At 41.3% G+C, this 17324-nt stretch overlaps 1 protein-coding gene and 1 long non-coding RNA gene across 4 annotated transcripts in view; both read left to right on the top strand.

The window, feature by feature from the left end:
* Cad96Ca (tyrosine kinase receptor Cad96Ca) overlaps positions 1-17324 on the top strand; it is a 2297709-nt gene that overhangs the window by 311789 nt on the left and 1968596 nt on the right. The gene's annotated exons all lie outside the window — the stretch shown is intronic.
* Positions 95-17033, top strand: LOC137236963 (uncharacterized). Its single transcript, XR_010948730.1, has 2 exons — positions 95-233; positions 16642-17033. It is a non-coding gene; the product is annotated as an uncharacterized lncRNA (long non-coding RNA).

Below are 17324 nucleotides of genomic sequence, written 5' to 3'. Positions count from 1 at the left end.
TAATTTTCTTTTCAAATTGTTTGTTCGCAGCTGTTGAGACCTATTTTCCCTTTTTGACTGCTTATTTCAGTGAGAGGTGGTTGGCATATGGTACATAGCATGGCGTGTGCTGCTCGATCATGATGTGCCCGGGCGATTACGATATTGGCATCAGGATTGATGGCTGAGATGTGGATACACAATTGCATATGCTGTCCCGACGCGAAAGTATAACCCCAGCATTGGATCCGGAGGTAAATGAAAATTGTCCGTGCTGTCTAGGTGTCACCGTTTTGGGTTAATAAAAGTGTATATTGCGACCCATGGGTTATCCCTCCTTCCGTTTCTTCAGTGCTGATACCTCAACGTTAGGGCAGTTACGGTGGAAAAAAGAGGGGAATTGCGTTTAGATGCTATTGTTGGTGTTGGTCGTCGCCTCAAATGAACACTGGTACTTTGCGTTAACCATGTAGTCTTGGTGTGAAGAAAGGTTATCGTTTACGGCCTCCTAATCCCCATTTAAGATAACAGATTCCTTCCAATGTACCTCGTATTTGTACGTAAAATCCATTAACGTTGTTAATGGAGAACGAAAAAAAAGGATTTCACTACGCCAACCTACTCAGCATCTCGTTGATTAAATTCGGGATTCCATAGAGGCCAATAATGAGTAATCAATATTATTACCTTTGATGATGAAAACTGAGTATAGTCTTTCAATAATTTTTGGGATCATATTTGAATCAAATATGTTTGTTTTAGGTGATCAACAGTCTTGTAACCATTTTCCATTCAGCTTTTTGACTGATTAATGAAGCTTCTACATGTTGAAGTTTTACTTCTCATTGAAGATTTTATTTGGGTTTGGTCTGAGATATGAATCAGAAATGATTATTTAAGCATAATCACATTTAAGCACAAATATATAGGGCTCCCTACATATATGGGCGGAGATAGATATGACGCGTACAAACGCTTACATTTGATTTTTATTTAAAAAACTAAATTATGGGCAAGTATTCGGTCTCGACGCTTGCGAAATGATTATTGAAGAAGATTAGGATGATTGTTAATATTGAAAACGTGTTCACTTCGTTTCTGTATAAACTTGAAGTTATTTCCAAAAAAAATAGTAACGAAATGTTTGTTCGGCTTTAACGCATTAATATTGAATTGTATTAGTAGTGCAGCCTGGGGCTGATATTCGGTGGCAGATAGTGGATCTGCGGTAGGGTTCTGTTGGCCTCGTTCGGGGTGAACGAGAGCGGGTTTAAGTGGTTTGTTGGCTTCGTTCGGGATGAACCAGAGTGGGGTTAAGGGGGTTTGTTATAACGGGTGTGAGTTACAAGTCTCCCTCACCCTCACTGGAGGGTGGTAGTAGGACCAATTTCGTGATTGGTCTGGTGATTTGTCCCCTTTCCGTATCCAGTTCGACGACTCGAACTCGGTTATCGGGGCCATAGTGGAGGTTGGCTATCCGACCTAGTCTCCATTCGTTGGGAGGCAAATTGTCCTCTTTAATGACGACTAAGTCCCCCTGTTTGAGATTCGATTGTGGATGCTTCCACTTAACGCGCTTCTGCAGTTCGGTGAGATACTCAGTTTTCCACCGTTTGCAGAAGGTTTGACGCAGCGCCTTAAGTTTTTCCCATCGATTGACGAGGGATGCGCGATTCTCGCTGATGTCAATCTCGGGTGGCGCTAGTAGATGGCCCCCGACTAGGAAGTGCCCGGGGGTAAGTGGCTCCAGGTTAGACGGGTCATTTGAAGATGGGCTTAGGGGTCGGGAGTTGAGACAGGATTCAATCCTACACAGGAGGCTGCTAAACTCCTCGAGAGTAAATTTATGATCCGATGCGATCTTTTTGAAATGAATTTTGAAACTCTTGACTCCCGCTTCCCACAGCCCGCCCATATGAGGAGCCGCGGCTGGTATGAAACGCCATGTCAGGGTTTGGTGGGCATATTTTGAGAGGGTTTGGTTGCGCGCATCAACGAGGAATGCCTTGAACTCTGAGCGGAGAGCCCTCGACGCATGGACAAAGTTCGTCCCGTTGTCGGAGTAGAGGTTTTTCGGGCATCCTCGTTTGGCGACAAACCGACTAAACGCTGCTAGAAACACGGCGGTGCTGAGGTCGCTAGTCGCCTCTAAGTGAATGGCCTTAGTCGCAAAGCAGACGAATAGGCAGACGTAACCCTTAGACATGCGGCATCCTCGTCCGCTGTAAGACTTAATGTCAAACGGTCCGGCAAAATCTACCCCGGTGTTGGTAAATGCCCTAGAAAAGGTAGTGCGTTCCGCAGGGAAAATTCCCATGAGTTGCGTCGGGGAACGTTTTCGAAATAGCGTACAGGCCTTGCAGTTGTGGATGGTGGATAGGATCATGTTTTTGACCCGGGGTATCCAATACTGCGTGCGTAGGAGCCGCAGCATTAGTTGGTTTCCGCCATGTATGGAAATGGTGTGGACAAACTGGACTAGGAGACGGGTGAGTCGACAGGCGTAAGGGAGGGTTATCGGGTGACGCTCGTCGACGGGAACGTCTCTTGATGCGTCGAGACGACCCCCCACCCGAAGGACATTATCTTCGTCGATAAAGGGGTCTAGAGAGAGAATCTCGCTTTTGGTCGCGATGGGTTTCCTAGTTCTCAGAGAGCTTATTTCTTCGGCATAGTGGTTGGTTTAGGATATCCTGATGAGGCGGCTAGTCGTAGCCTTGATTTCGTTAGGCGAAATCTGGTGCGACTCTGCTTTAAAGGACGTTTTAGTTTTTGGATGGGTTCTATTGGCGAATCTTATAACGTAAGAGATTACCCGCAGCGCCCTTGATAGATCGGAAAACAGATCAAGAATATCCTCGCTATTGTTGATGTTCGTTGCTACATGCACTTGTACTCGTTTTTCTTCGATGTTAGTCCGATAGTCCTTTTCTCGTATTGGCCATTCTGTCTTATCTTCTTGTAACCTAGAAGGTCCCTGCCACCACAAAAATTATTGACTAACTCCTTCGCTGATATTCCTCGGCTAGCCAGGTCTGCAGGATTGGATGCGGATTCTACGTGGTGCCAGGATTTGTTTCCTACCTTTTCTACTATTTTCGTTACTCGATGAGCGACAAAGGTTGACCAAGAACAAGGGGGTTTTCTTATCCATGCCAAAACAATCGTGGAGTCTGTCCATAGGTGTAGATTGAAATTTTCTAAATGCAGATTTTCACGCACTGATTCGATGGTTTCGGCCAGCAACACTGCACCGCATAGCTCTAATCGGGGTAAGGAAACTGTTTTAACGGGTGCTACTCTTGTTTTTGCCATTAATAAGTTAACGTAGACCTCATCCTTTATCTTTGCTCGTAAAAAGACTGTCGCGGCGTAAGCTTTTTCCGAGGCGTCGCAAAAGCCGTGTATTTCAACGTCGTTGGTTGGCGTAAAATACACCCAACGTGGGATACGAATTCCGTTAATGGAGGGGTATTCCTGCATAAAATTATGCCATCGGTCTAGGGTTCCTGCCGACACTGGTTCGTCCCAGTCATTCCCCTCTAGCCAAATGTCTTGCATAATTATTTTTGCAACAATGACGACTGGGGCGAGCCAACCTAGAGGATCGAAAAGTTTAGCGATTGCAGAAAGTATTGCCCTTTTCGTTAACATATCCCGAAGTAAAAATAATCCGCATGCGCGTTCCATCGAATACCTAGGGTCTTGACCGTACTCGTGTCCTCGAATACCAAAAAGTCTTCGTTGAGCATATGAGGCTTTGGTATTCCTTTAAGTATTCTTGAGCAATTTGACGTCCATTTGCGGAGGGAAAAACCAGCGGACTGTAATGCATCTGTGATTTCATCGCGAGCTTTGAGTGTGGATTCGATGCTATGTCCCCCGGCTAGAACGTCATCGACGTACATACCTGTCCGTAAGATATCTGCGGCAATGGGTAATGAAGTTTCAACGTTGCCTGCTAGTTGGTGCAGTATCCTTATCGCCAGATAAGGAGCACAATTGACCAGATAAGGAGCACAATTGACTCCAAAGGTGACTGTCTTTAATTCGTAGATGCTGATAGGGTCACTAGGATTGTTACGAAAAACTATTCTCTGGAATTGTGTTTGGTTTGGCTTTACCCATATCTGCCGGTACATCTTTTCGATGTCGCTATTAAAAACATATTTAAAGAATCTCCATCGAAGGAGTAGAATCGTTAAGTCGGCCTGAAGCACTGGGCCTGTATAAAGTACGTCGTTTAGGCTTGTGCCATTGGCGGTGGGACACGAAGCGTTGAACACCACACGAACTTTGGTCGTGGTGCTTTCCTCTTTTATAACCGCATGATGGGGTAAGAAGTAGCAATCGGTCACGTGGGGTGGTATGATTTTGGGAACTTTTGACATATGTCCCAATGTCTCATATTCCGCTAGTACCCTATTGTACTCTGTCTGTAGGGCCGGTGTCTTAGCTAGGCGCGTCTCATTCCGGTAGAAATGGGAGCAGACGCCGTTTAGGGAAGGCCCTAAGGAGATGTTGTTAGGAAAATCCTGTTTAAAAGGAAGGGCGACAGTATATTTGCCATCGGAATTTTTTTCTGTTGTAAGTCTGAAAAGTTCCTCGCAAGTGCCCTCGTTAAGTGCCCTTTTCTTAGGTACGTTTTCAGGTTCCCAGAAAGCGGTTAGTTGCTTGTCTAGGCTGATTCCATTAAAAAAGGATACCCGTGTATTAGTTGGGTGAGGTACTTCTGCACGACCAGTTAGAATCCAACTGAAGACGGTTTCTTGGGCGAGAAGCGTATTTAGAACGTTCTTCCGTATACCGCTTAGTATGATCTGGGGATAAATATCGCCTCCAAGTATGAGGTCGACTGGTTCATTAATGAAGAACCTCTTATCTGGCAGATACTAAGGGGTCTGTAAGCGAACCTAAGTTAATCGAGCATGATTCCTTTACCTGTGCAGATGGTGTATTATTTATTCCTGATACCTGCACATGCAAACGTTTGGACGGAAGGTTTATTCGCTTCTTTAGTCTTTCAGTTATGAAAGAGCATTCGGACCCAGAGTCTATAAGCGCTCTGGCGGAAAATTTCACTCCGTTGTGGATTATATTAACCCGCGCTGTTCCTAATAACACCCCTTTAGTGGTGTTAGCATGACACGAAGAGACGTTATTAGTATTATCTTGTCTTTTTTCAGACTCCATCCTTGCCCTAGCCTGCTGTGAGGTTGAAGGTGAATTGTCGGTGGCGTTTTAGTCCACCTTTGAGGAGTTGTCTTTGGTTGTGCTGTCGGAAGATGGAGCAAGGTGTTGTGCCTTGCGTGGCACGTGCTGCAATTGAATTGGCTAGTGCATCGTGTCACGGTGTGTCCACCCGACAGACAATTCAGACAATAACTATAGTTTTTGATAAATTCTATTTTTCCTGACGTGGACAGCCTACGGAATTTTTGGCAATTTCGTAATTTGTGCTCCGTACTGTTGCACATCTTACATGCCGACTTTGGTACGCTTGCTTGGTAAACCCCAAGTTTCGTAGAATTTTCCCTAGAATTCGAACTCTGACTTTTGGGTGTTTTTGTCGTTTTATTACCCCTAAGATCGGAAACCGTCTCCAATGTCTGGAAGCGATTGGACAGGAATTTGTCCATATACTCCCATTTCGGGATATCTGTCTTCCGTTCTACGGTCTGTTCCCAAAGAGCCAATGTAGATTCAGGGAGTTTTGTGGAGCATAAGTAAGTTATGATTGCGTCCCAATTTGTGATGTCAATATTATGACATCGTAGAGCGGAGATGCAATTGTTGATCTCCCGTTGCAATTGTTTGATTGAGTTTCCACACTCCTGTTCGACTGCCGTCAGATTAGATAAGAGTTTAAGTTGGGTGTTGAAGAGGATACGTTTATTTTCGTACCTGTCGCTTAAGTTTTTCCAGGCGGTTGCAAACCCCTCGTTTGTTAACGAGCACCTGCCCACTATTTCTTTTGCCTCCCCTTGCGTTTTTTGTTTCAAATAGTATAATTTCTCGACATCTTTCAGATCGTTATTGTGGATGTATATCGCCGTGAACATATCTCTAAAAGCTGGCCAGGAGAGGTAGTCGCCTTTAAATACATCGGTGTCACAAGGCGGCAGCCGCATTCTGTGTCCACGGCGCGAGGAGTCTTCATCATTTGCTTCATCTTTCGCCGGCTGTGGGGTGATATCTTCGGCTTCAGCAGCCACAGCAGGCATGCTCTGTAGGTAGCATGCGAAGCAACTTTTGTTCTTTCTTCTTAACGAGCTGAGGTCCTCTTTGGACATCTCAGGATTGCTGAGAGGACTTTCATATGTGGACTTGGTCTTCTTCCATAGTGCCCTTAGCTCCTCTTACAGTAGTGCAAGGGTGTGCTTGTTCCGGGATTCGGCTGGGGCAGAGTTGAAGTGTTGTTCAAACTCCACTATGGAATCAGCCAATCTAATATAAGTCTCCATTGATTTTATTAATTTGAATATTTTTTCTCTTTGAAGGTGTCGAGCTCGGAGGTAAACGACTTAGTGGCTTTGGTGTCAATGCAACCACAACAAAAATTATAAGAGTGTTTTCGTTTTTTTTGTTTTTTTAACGTAGTCCAGCTATCAATCCTGCTGTGATTGCGCTGTATAAGTAAAAGCTTTAAGAACACACGAAAACTGGTCTGATTGAATGTGTTAACACAGATAGCAATCTTATGTGAATAGTGATAAGCAAAAATTTAATCAAATGTAAATTTTTCCGTAATGTGGCCAGTGATATGAACAACTTATCGAGATCCTCACGAGGATTGTGTAAGCTACAGATAGAAATCCTGACGAGGATTTAATGTGTATACAGTGATATGGAAATAAACACAGATAGAAATCCTGACGGGGATTTAGTGTGTATAAAGTGATACAAATATAGTGATATGCAGCACAGATAGAAATCCTGAAAGGTTCTAGTGTGTACAAAGTGACAGCAAACACAGATAGAAATCCTGACGAGGATTTAATGTGTCTACAGTGATGTGCAATGCAGAGAAGAGGATTCGTCTGCAAATATTTAATGTGTCTAAACGGGTGTGTTGGACACAGATAGAAATATTCTCCAAAAAATTTGGCGTGTTTGAAAAAATTAAAACGCAGATGGTAATCCCAATGTGGATATAATGTGTAATGTTTGAACCACAGATAGAAATCCTAACGAGGATTTAATGTGTATACAAGTGAAAGTGAAACACAAATAGAAATCCAAACGAGGATTTAATGTGTATACAAAAAGGTGTTATGTGAACGTTGATGAGTATCGCCGAGTAGCCAACCAGGGTATCTTTCCCAATATAAATAAGAAAATAAACGTGTTTATCCAACTTAATGTGGACAACTGCACTTTTAGTTATTTATTATAAAAACTCTGAAAACATACAGCTATATAATATAAAAACGATCAGTATAAAATTATGTTTGTGACCAATTGTGATGAGCCACTAGCCACCCAACGTAGTGATATTTTTTGGCTTTTGGTAATATTTCAGCTCGCAAACTGATTACTAAAGTGACTTCTGTGATAGACAAGCTAAGGCTATCAACCAAGTGAAAATATGGTTCCTGACTAGGGAGTTTTGTCAACGACTGTGACGACGAGGTGTACAATACAGTGCAGTGATGAATGTGAAAAAAAACTAAAAAAAATTTACTGCCTGTCTGCCTTGAGCGGTGTCGAGTAACCCTTACCACTGGTGGGGGGAATTACCCGATCGTCAAAAGGCGATTGTGTGCTTAAAAACCACGAAATCTAACAATTTCACTTGCTTTGCCTCTTGTTGTAACTATCACACAGTGCACTTTTACGTAAAACACGTAAATTAAATTTAAAAAAAAATATGTGCAATACCAAGCAACCACGTACCTTAAAATCTTTAATTGAGTCGCTGATCGGCGCTGTGTTGATGTGATAAATGAATGTGATGATTAATGGATTGCCTGATTATGTGGTCTCGATGCTAATGGACTGTATGTGATATTGATTAGTGGATGCGATATATTGTAATGCTTTGATTGTGATGTTGTGTGATGAAGCTAATGGACTGTATGATATAATAATGGACTGTGGCTGATGAATGTGATGTTATGATGATGACGTGATGCTAATGGATGTGTTTGATGATGTGATTTTTATGTGATGAATCGACTGTATAATGTGATGATTTTAATGTATGTGTGAGTTAACGAGTTGCTTGCTTGTCTCGTTTTTTGTTTTTTTTGCTCCCTCGCTGGTTTGTGGATAATACTTTTGTTCAAGTAAATTATAATTTCCACTTCTCAACTTTTCCAAATGTTTTTATTTTCTGGGTTTTTGCCACAAAAATATGCTCAAATTTTTTACTTTCCTCGGCGCGTAAGGACCAATGTTCATGCGAATGAATTGCAAAAAAAGGCAAATTGAAAATTAAACGTTATGTGACAATGGCTAGGAGCCAAAATTGTACAAAATAAATTCAATAGCAATTCAGATTTGTAACATTAATTATTTGCAAATCTTAACTTACTGACACTCGCACTGTATAAAATGGTTGGTCTTTTATCTTACTCACCTGGGGCTAGCTGCTGGCTCGTAAATGTTCCAAAATAGAAAGAAAGTTTAAAAAACGAAAAAGGCCCGCACCACCTGCCGATAGCCAACTTTCGTCGAGTTTTTCCCCTTTGAAGTTAGCGCTCGGCAGGGGTGGGCCGTTACCGGTAAATAATAATATTGCCAAAAAATGTGCATTAGGGTGGTAGCGAATATTTAGGCTGGTGGCCTAAACACAGTGCCAAAATTATAATGGCCGAGCCACTCACGCGCCGGGTTGCATTCGCCCGTGCTAGCGTGTTCGGTCAACTAGTACATACATCAGTATGGTCTTAGGGTGTCGTTACAATATAGAACAAATTCTCCATGTGCAGTCTCTTGAAAATGGTACTGGGAAAATGCAAGCAGAAGCTGTCTTTCACGCCTTGTCTGACTGGGGTTTTGATAGTTCTGTAAAAGCTTGTTGTTTCGACACAACTGCGACCAACACTGGTGCACTGAATGGAGTGTGCGTTCTTCTAGAAGGCCTTCTAGAAAAACAACTTCTTTACCTGCCCTGTAGACATCATATAAGTGAAATATTGTTAAGAGCAGCTTTTGAGTGTAAACTTGCCAAATTGTCTGGTCCCAATGTTCCATTGTTTAAAAGATTTGAAGATGCCTGGCCAAATATTTACAAAAACAAATTCTTACCTGGAGTTGAAGAAAAACAAATATCTGATATTTTCAATGTGGATAAATGCACGATAGTGGAGTTTTTGAGATCCTTACACAATTTTACTCGAAATGATTATGAAGAATTTTCTGTACTTTGTTTGATTTTCTTGGGCGAATTTCCAAAGAAAAATATAAGCTTTAAATACTCAGGAGCAATGCATCACGCTCGGTGGATGTCCAAGGCCATTTATAATTTAAAAATATATCTATTTAGAACTGAATTTAAGATGAATGCTTCTACTTCTTCAGCGTTACGTGACCTTTGCATCTTCATACTAAAAACTTATGTGGAGTATTGGTTTTTATGTCAACTTTCTACGAAAGCGCCACAGACTGACTTTAAGCTTATTATGGATTTGCATGAATTTAGAAATGTAGATGAAGAATTATCGGGTACAGTTATAGGTAAATTGCTTAATCATCTATGGTATCTAAGCTTCATGCAATGGCATTTCCCTTTATTGATGATGAAATTGACCTTGAAACGAAGGAGAAGATGCGAACAAACATAAATAATGTAGTTGAACCGGAAGAAGAAATGCGGCCACCTAAAAGAGTAATGATTACACGTTCGGATGTAACAGACGTTATAAACAAGGACTGCATCAGTCCAGCAACAAAATTATTTTTTAATCGATTTGGTATAAGTGCCTCTTTTTTAAATGAATCAGCCTTTGGATGGGAGTCGAATAAAGAGTATATAGAGGCGAAAAAATTGCTAAAAAAATTAAGGTTGTAAATGACACAGCTGAGAGGGGTGTACGGTTGATCGAAGAGTATAACTCCAAGTTGAGCTAGGATGAAGATCAGAAACAGGTTATCATACAAGTTGTGTCCGATTACAGAAAAAAGTATACAAATTATCAAAAACAAACGATTTCAATGAAGCTTCAGCAGGATTTAAGTTAATTATTTTATACGTTTTTTACCTACATATATGTACATGAATTATTTGTTGTTAAATAAATGAAAAGTTGAGAGGATCTAATTTCTGTAATATGTAAACATATATGTCTGTTGAATCACCTTCATATCAGCACCCAAGAGTGGTAAATTGCTTGGTTTATTATTTCAACACGTTTGTGGCACGAGTTTACGTTGGTGAATTAAGTCAAAATTTTGTGAGGAATATTATATATAACCATTTCAGGGGGTAAGACCTTAAAAATTCGACAATTTTTTTCCATACAAATAAGGGCCACTCTAATATACATACGTATATACCCACATTACTAGTACTCAGAGACGCTGAAACAAGTACATATAAAAAACCAGGCATACATTAGGCGGGACTCAAAAAATAATAATATATATAAAAATAAACCCCAGTGAACACAAATTTATATACCCACATTACTTGTACTCAGAAGCGCTGAGACAAGTACCTATAAAGAACCAAGCCTACATTAGGCAGGTTTCAAAAAAAAATTTTTTTTCGCCTTTTGAGGAAATTTTTTTTTCTATTTTCATAGCTTAATAAAAGCTCCCAAAATTACATTAAATTATAATGCCAAAAACAAACGAACCCCAAAAATTTACAACTGCAGGAATTCATAAATGACGGTAACTAATTAGAGGTTTACTGCTCAAGATGGTCACCCACCCAAGCTACCGATTTATCAGAGTATGTGCTTAAGGTCAAATTAGAAGACCTTGATAAAATATGGGCAAAAGTACTAGAGTCTCATCGAGAAGTAAGTTTCTCAGATAACTATACAGATGTTAGCGGCTCGGTTCAGCAAAAATTCTCTAAATGCATGGAAACTTACCAAAACATGCAAATCTGAAATGTTAGAAGCCTTACAATTTTCAACACTGCTAGCACCAACCAACAACAAATACCCGCTCACCCAATAAATGATGCAAACTCAAATGGTTTTTATCTGAAAGTACCACCATGCGACACTGAAGTCTTTCATGGTGGATACGAAGACTGGCCATCCTTTAGAGATATGTTCACGGCAGTCAATAAAAACCACCTTACATATATCACCCGCTCAAAAATTATACCACTTACGCCTGAAAACGGAAGGTCAAGCAGGACTTAATTTCAAACAATACCCACTGAGCGATGATAATTTCGAGCTTGCCTGGGAAGCGCTTAGATCTAGGTACGAAAACAAAAGGATACTCGTCGATAATCAACTGAAGACGCTGTTCAATATGCTCACGATATTCTGGGAAAACGGAGAACAAATACAAAAAATCCATATAATGATCAACAATTGCATGTCAACTCTAAATACCCAAGAAATCCCGACAACAGACTGGCACCCAATCCTCCTTTACCTCTGCTCATCCAAATTGCCAAGTGAAAGCCTTTCACTATGGGAACAATCCCTCAGCTCCCGGAAGGAGCTGCCCCTTTGGGAGGACATGAATAAATTCCTCACCAGCAGATACGAGGTAGTAGAAAGATTAAGTTCCTATAGACCAGGCAAAGCGTAACTCCAAGTTTCGAGTTTTACACCACGAATGGTGAATCAAAACTCGACCCAATCTAATAACAATAGAACCCGTGCATATCACACGGAGTTCAATAAAACGGCTTCGTGTAGATTATGCAGTGAATACCGCGCACGCAAATCTTGCGTTAGGTTTATCAATTTATCGGTATCAGACCGAATCATTTGTGAGAGAAAATAGTTATTGCGAAAACTGTTTATCAACGTTGCACCCCAAGAACCAATGCAAAAGTAGTTTTACGTGCCTATATTGCCAAAAGCGTTATCATTCACTACTGCATTTGCAGCCCAAACCCCAACCATCACAACCAAACCCCAGAGCTCAAAATGCCCAAGCTGGCACCCGTAGGAGAACGGACGACGAGCGACCCTCAACATCTCAAGCCGCCGCAAGAGCCACCTCCTCCCAACAGTCTCAGGACAAAAACCCGGTTTCTACACTCTTTTCGAGTAATCATGCAACCACCCTACTACCAACAGCAGTAGTATCAGTATACTTTACTGGTGAATTTTATAAAATTCATGCCCTAATAGACCAAGGTTCACAAAAAACCTTTGTATCATCGCGTATACAAAAGCTTCTTGGTCTACCCACAAAAAAGTCCCTCCACCAGATATCTGGAACGGGTGGAACGGTTGTGAAGAATGCTAATAAAGTCTGCCAGATAACAATCTGTTCAGCAGACTTAACCCAAATGATAGACGCACATGCAATAATTTTGCCGAAACTAACTAAGTTCTTTCCAACAGTCAGAGCTTCCAGCATCGATCTCGAAGAACCGTCCCGCTTACCGCTAGCCGATCCACAGTAATCAGTACCACCGAAAATCGATGTGGTAATCGGCAGCGATATCACCCCGCAAATCCTCACCGAAGGGCTCCTACGGAATGTGAGTGGAACATTACTTGCCCAAAACACGATATTCGGATGGATATTAAGCAGCCCTGTAGCTGAAAAGGTTTCAACCTTGAGCACTCATGTCACTGAATGCACCGATGACCACATCAATCAATTTTTGAGATAATTTTGGGATCAGGAAGAAGTTCACCAAACCCAACAACAATCAGCTGAAGACGAACACTGTGAAGCACTCTACCGGACGACCACAATTCGCGAAGAATATGGACGCTACATAGTCAAGCTGCCATTCAGGACGGAATTTCCAGCCAATCTGGCACTGGGTCATTCACGACCCGCAGCAGTACATGAGCATCGAACGAACCCTCGAAAGAAAACACGAAAAAATGTCACATTCTGGCAACTCGTTGAACGACATTTTTCATACAGGCCCCATACTACAAAATGACTTAATGCTCGTTATACTTAAAGTTAAGTAGACGTCGACTTTCTTAAATTCCACGATTCGAGTTCCACAAAAACCCTTGGAATTCAGTGGAACGCGCTAACCGACACCTTCACCTATACGTATGATCCACCATCAGCAGAAAACACGACTACAAAAAGGCAGATTTTATCCGAAGTTTTGAAACTGTTTGACGCCGCAGGATGGGTATCGCCAATAATGATTCTTGCGAAAATGTTGCTGCAAAAACTCTGGATGGAAGGAAGGGATTGGGACGAGGACGTGAAGCCCGGGGCCCTCCAAAAATGGACTTCAATTTATGAAAAATCACCCCACATCAGAGAAATTAAAATCCCTAGGTGGGTACAGTATTCCCCCGATAAACTCATCAGCTGCATGGATTCTCAGATGCTTCGGAAAAAGCATTTTGTGCTTGTATATGGGGTATTCTATCGCATTTCGACCAATTTTGAACCCGACTCCTTTAGAATTGGCTGAAAGTTTTTCTTCTTTTTCTAGCTTACGAAAGACGTTTTTCAAATTTTTTCATCCAACTCAAAAAAATTTATGAATTTTTAAAAAAACACCGTTTTTGTTTTCCAAATGCTATAACTTTTTCAAAAATTGACCGTTTGGGATCTTTTTTTTTAAATTTATTTTTAAATGTACTTTTCGGAAAAAATTCAAAAAAAAGTTTAAGTTTTTTTTTGTAATTCTTCAGTTTTTCGAGATTTTTCGAATTTCGCCATTTTTTTTTCTCATAAAAAACTGCAATCAATTCTGCAATCATCCCCACTAATCCCGGAGTGAGAATTCTTTTTTTTATTTAATTGATTAAAGTTTTTTTTTAAATTTTTTTTGTATTTAAAAAAAAAAATGACCCAAACGGTCCATTTTTGAAAAAGTTATAGCATTTTGAAAAAAAAAAACACCGTTTTTTTCAAAATATGTAAAACTTATTTTGAGTTGGAAAACGGTGTTTTTTCAAAATGCTATAACTTTTTCAAAAATTGACCGTTTGGGATCATTTTTTTTTAAATATGTTTTTAAATGTACTTTTCGGAAAAATACAAAAAAAATTTTTAAGTTTTTTTCCATTAAATAAAAAAAAAAAATTCTCGGCCCACTCCGGGATTAGTGGGGATGATTGCAGAATTGATTGAAGTTTTTTATGAGAAAAAAAATGGGGAAATTCGAAAAATCTCGAAAAACTGAAAAATTATATTTTTTCAAAATATTTAAAACTTATTTTGAGTTTGAAAACGGTGTTTTTTCAAAATGCTATAACTTTTTCAAAAATTGACCGTTTGGGATCATTTTTTTTTTTAATATGTTTTTAAATGTCCTTTTCGGAAAAAATACAAAAAAAAATTTTAAAAAGTTTTTTTTTTCAATTAAATAAAAAAAAAAAATCTCGGCCCACTCCGGGATTAGTGGGGATGATTGCAGAGTTGATTGAAGTTTTTTATGAGAAAAAAGGGCGAAATTCGAAAAATTTCGAAAAACTGAAAAATTACAAAAAAAAACTTTAAAAACTTTCAGCCAATTCTAAAGGGGTCGGGTTCAAAATTGGTCCAAATGGGATGGAATACCCCATTTTCTTACGGCTAAAAACCCATGAAACTAATTTTTCATCCCGTTTGCTATCTGCGAAAAGCAAAGTAACACCCCTTCAAACCGTGAGTATTCCATGGTTGGGACTCTGTGGAGCAGTCTTACTTTCCAAATTAGTGAAACAGATGCGAAGTGAGCTGAATCTACCCCAATACGAACTCATTCTCTGGTGCGATTCTGCCATCGTACTGGCATGGTTAGAAAAACCACCCCATACCTGGAAAACGTACGTCGCCAACAGGACATCAGAAATCCTTAAAAACGTTGATAACGCCAGTTGGAGACACGTTTCCAGCAAGGATAACCCAGCGGATCTGGACACTCGAGGCTGCAAGCATCAGGACTTAGTCATATGCCGGTTATGGTGGGAAGGACTTAATTTGCTTATCAATCAATCAACTTCGTGGGCAAAGGATATATCTCGCCACCCAACTCCCCCCGAACAGCGACATGTGGAGGTATTCCATACTCTGCAGGAAGAAAATAGAGATATACTCGATCGTTTTTCATTGTTTTCTCGAGCGCTAAGAGTCGTGGCCTAGATGTTGCGGTTTATCCAGAAAGCAAGGAAACTGACAGTTCCAGCCACGCTCAACCTCACTCACGCCGAATTGAATGATGCCAAAATCAAAATCACATTCAAACTCAACCGAATTATTATGGAGACCCCCACCCACCCTTCTGACATTAAACCCCATGTTAGATAACTCAGGAATCATGAGAGTTTTTGAAAGTTTAGCCTATGCCACATATAGCTTTAATGAGCGGCACCCAATTATCACACCCGAAAACTCTCGGTTTTGTTCTCTTATGTTGGACTTCCTCCATTCGAACCTGCTGCACGCTGGAAAACAGCTTATGATCCGAATGGTACAGCAACAGTACTACATTCCACGTTTGAAGCAAAAGGTCAAAAAGCTCATCTTCCACTGCAAAACCTACACCGTCTACAAACAGCAGATGAAAACGCAGATAAAGGCAGCCTTGCCACCCGAGAGGTCAAATTATTCCCTACCCTTCCATACAACAGGAGTCGACTTTGCTGGACCATTTTTGGTAAAAACTCCTTCGCCGAGCTTCGTATGCGAAAGCTTACGTTTGTGTGTTCGTCTATTTTTCCACAAAGGTTGTTCGTTTAGAAGTAGGCTCTGACCTCACCACGAACGCCTTCAACGCAGGCTTTGCCCGATTCACTGGCCGCCGTGGCCTACCCATCAGATATTTTCTGACAAAGGAAAGACTTTCGTAGTCGCACAACGCGTATTACAAAGGGAATTCACCACATTCCTCAATGAAGTCGCTACAGACGTCGCCGAAATGTATGCAACTCACGGATTCTCATGGAAATTCATCCCACCATACGCTCCACACATGGCTTGTTTAAGGGAAGCGGCAGTAGCAGGAAACCATAAGTTCTTTTTCCAAGAGCTCACTACCCTCTTAGTACGCATAGAGGCGGTTCTCAAATCCCGAGCGCTCTCATCTATGTCTGAAGATCCAATGTACCCCCCCCCCCCCCCAGTCTTAACCCCAGGGCATTTCCTACGTAGCGCGCCACTCTTATCATTGCCGGAGCCAACTGCAGAGCATCTCACCTTGGTCAATAAATGGCAGAAACTAAAAGTGCTTCACCACCAGTTCAGCACACGATGAAAGAATGAGTATCTCAAGGAGATGCACAAGCGGTACAAATGAAAATGCCCTCAATGCGATATTCAAGTGGGAGATTTAGTCGTGGTAAAGAATGACTTACTACCCCCGAACGAATGGCGTTTGGTGCGAGTAATCACTTTACACCCTGGATCGGATAACCATGTTCCAGTTGTGGAACTCAAAACCCAAACTCTGCGTGCTACCAACTACCTAGCAGTGCTAACCCTACCTCTGGTACCCTCTGCTTCATGCCCCTAGCAATATGGAAAGATATATAAGCTACCCTCACCAACGAATTTTTCTAACCCATTTTTTGAGAAATACATACTTTTCTCTTCTTGTCTTTACAGGACCCGCAGAACAACCGAGGAGCCAAAGTGCCGCCTCTGTGGCCAACGACACGTGTTGAGACAGTGCCGGACATTTTTAGCGATGCAACCCGAGGGGAGATACCAGTGTGCGAAAACCCACCGGCACTGCCTCAACTGCCTCGCCATTTGGCACACCACTGGGGCGTGCGACTCCCCGAGCAGCTTACGAAAATGCTCCCTCGGCCACCATACGCCATTACACTGGGATCGACAGGACAACAATGCGGGACGCCAGGACAACGACAGTCGACGCCGAGACAGGGCAACATATTTAATTACATTTTTTATAACTTTTTTCATATTTTAACTTTTTGAAGTGTAAATTACAAATATAAACACATCAATACAAATTAAGCTTAACACCCCGTGTACACTCTTTTTTATGTTCAAGTGAAGAGGGCAGAGTGATTTATACAAGGAGTATGGGCGGGTGATCAGAAGCTAAAGTAAGGATTGGTTGCCATTCAACGCAATTTATGAGCCCTGCACTGAGGATTGAAATATCAGGCGAGCTGTGGCAACTACCAATTCTGGTTGGGGCATCGCCGTTTATCGTGCAGAAAGTCGTATTGTCTATTTGCTCTGTTAGCTGCCTGCCTCTGCTGTCAGCTGGCAAGCTGGAATGCCAGAGATCGTGGTAAGCGTTGAAATCGCCAAGGATA

Source organism: Eurosta solidaginis, chromosome 1, assembly GCF_040869045.1.
Source record: "Eurosta solidaginis isolate ZX-2024a chromosome 1, ASM4086904v1, whole genome shotgun sequence".
In the NCBI taxonomy this organism is placed as follows: domain Eukaryota; kingdom Metazoa; phylum Arthropoda; class Insecta; order Diptera; family Tephritidae; genus Eurosta; species Eurosta solidaginis.
The sequence above is the reverse complement of the archived record's forward strand: the minus strand, read 5'-3'. Positions and strand labels throughout refer to the sequence as shown.